This window comes from Micrasema longulum, unplaced genomic scaffold, assembly GCF_059751315.1.
Source record: "Micrasema longulum isolate JH-2025_06_02 unplaced genomic scaffold, ASM5975131v1 h1tg003506l, whole genome shotgun sequence".
Lineage (NCBI taxonomy): Eukaryota > Metazoa > Arthropoda > Insecta > Trichoptera > Brachycentridae > Micrasema > Micrasema longulum.
Genome location: NW_028280558.1, coordinates 19,461 through 22,006, shown reverse-complemented (window position 1 = coordinate 22,006; position 2,546 = coordinate 19,461).

Below are 2,546 nucleotides of genomic sequence, written 5' to 3'. Positions count from 1 at the left end.
GGCTGTTTTTTGTTGTTTGTGTCAGCTACCTTTTCTACCAAAATATTATGCCGGGAGATTTTTGTAGAGCAAAATGTGACCGAACTAATATGCAGGTTTTATGAAATTGGGTTTAGTAAGCGGCGATCTTTACCAATTATATCCAGTAAATTATCATTTCAAATTACTGAAGTGAAATATTTGTTCACTTAATAAAGATGTTTTGATTTTATTAACGAATTTCAAAGTTAACTTCTCAAAGTCCATTTTTAAATGAGAAGCACTTTGAACAAAATATTTATTAATAAACAAGTTTAACAGATGCAAAACTCTTTTAGAATTTGTTGATTGAAACGAGATTTGGAAATCTTTTAACAGTTTTAAAGAATCTATCAAATAAGACAATCGTTAACAACTTTACATACCTGAGATCGACAGAGAAAAAAAAATCGTCTATAAAATACGGTTTTTTACGTATACTATTTTTATATATTTTTTCAACTCATAGAGCCATGTATTAAAATAAAAAAAGTGTGTTTCGATAATTCTTTACACGAAAAAATACTACTAGCTTAATGCCAATCTAAGAAACTGTATGCATTCAAGTAAAAATATATATTTACCATAAATATTTGCGATATAAATAAAAATAAATAAATCGAACAAGGAAGTTTTTGCACAACGGCTAACACGCATACTACATACGAGACAGAAGGTGAATGACTAAGTGTAAGCTTGTAATTACTCTTAACATTTACTTGCAAAAATAACAACCAATACGACTCTGTTTCCTACCCTTTCCCCGAGAGTTATATCTAAACGCTGTAACTATAATAATATACAAATTTAGTATCTACTGAAATTGTAGAATCTCTAGGATTATTAAGAGTCCAACAATTGGTCTAAGGTACACTTCCGCATGAGGGTACAGATGTAGTTACTCAGTTCTGTGATCTGTAGCGTTGCAAATCTGAGAATACTGGGTAAATTTACTGACGCGTGCAGTGCAACAATGTACTGCAGTAGAGATATTTCTAATTGACGTTTATTATATTAAAAAAAATAATACGAATTAATTCAGAGTTGCTTGAGTTTAAATAAGCAGTTCAGTAGCGCCAGAATTTTTTTTTTAAATTAAGGAATTTTTCCAATTTTTGTGGACCATCCATCACCATAAAACCTGTCAATGGTTGATCCAAATTCGTGGATAGTTCGAATTTCAATAATAAATTAAATATTTAAAAAAATAATTTTGTTAATTATGTTACTTGGCTTTCAATACAAATAACAATAATATTATCGATGGCCGTTTTGATTATTAATATGAATGGAAAATAATGCGTACTTAAAATTTATAGCTTCCATTATGGCTTTTAACAAACCAATACATCATCGGCATTGATATGTATAAAAAATTACATTGCAAAAAACTCGTAGTTACATACATTTTTACGATACATATACATTTTTTCAAATACATCTTTTACTATGTTCTTTCTTTTTACTTTGTATCTAACTAGGTTTTTTAAAAACACGTTTTTTGCTATGCACATATAATTTTTTACTATGTCTTTTATCATGTATTTTATTTTTATTGCAAATTTTATTTGGTTTTAAATATGTTTTTACTATGTCTTTAAATATATATTTTATTTTTACTACGTGTTTAACTAGATTTTATTAAATATCTTTTTACTATGATTTGAGATCATATTTTACTATGTTTTTTTCCATGTATTTGACTATGTTTTTCACTACGTTTTTTATCTTAATTTATTGTTTTTATGCATTAACTAGTGTTTTTATATATTTTTTGATTAACTTAAAACTTTTTCGCGAGGTCGACATCCAATCCCATATCATTATATATTATCAAACCAACCTGTTCAGAGAGTTGATACCGTACGCGATCTGGGTGTTATTCTTGATAGCAAACTTACATTTGAGAATCACTTCGATGACATACTGACCCGTGCACATAGAAACCTTGGTTTTGTACTTCGTACATGTCAGGTATTTAAAGATATCGCGTGTATTAAAATGGTCTACTTTGCTCATGTTCGCAGTTTGCTCGAGTATGCCTCTTCTGTTTGGTCTCCACAATATGTCACACATAAAGAAAAATTTGAGAAAATTCAATGGACATTTCTTAGACATCTTAACTGGAGATGCAGGTATACCGATCTCAATTATATGTCTTCCTGCAAAAAACACCACTTGCTTACTTTAGAAGATCGCCGTCTACTGTTGGACATGGGGGTGCTTCATGACATACTCAGTGGACGCCTTGATAGTCCGGCTCTTTTGTCAGAGTTATCATTAAATGTCCCCGGCTACCGCACCCGTCACACGTCGAGCTCTCTATTTCATGTGCCAGCAGTTCGTACGAACTATGCCCAGAACTCTCCACTCATACGTTTTGCTAGTGAATATAATTTGAACTTTCCCCTTATTGATCCATTTGATTGTAAAAAAATAACATTTAAAATGCGCGTCTTAAAACATTCTTTTTTGTCTTATACTTATATATACTTAGTTTCAATAATAAAGTTTTATTTTATTTTATT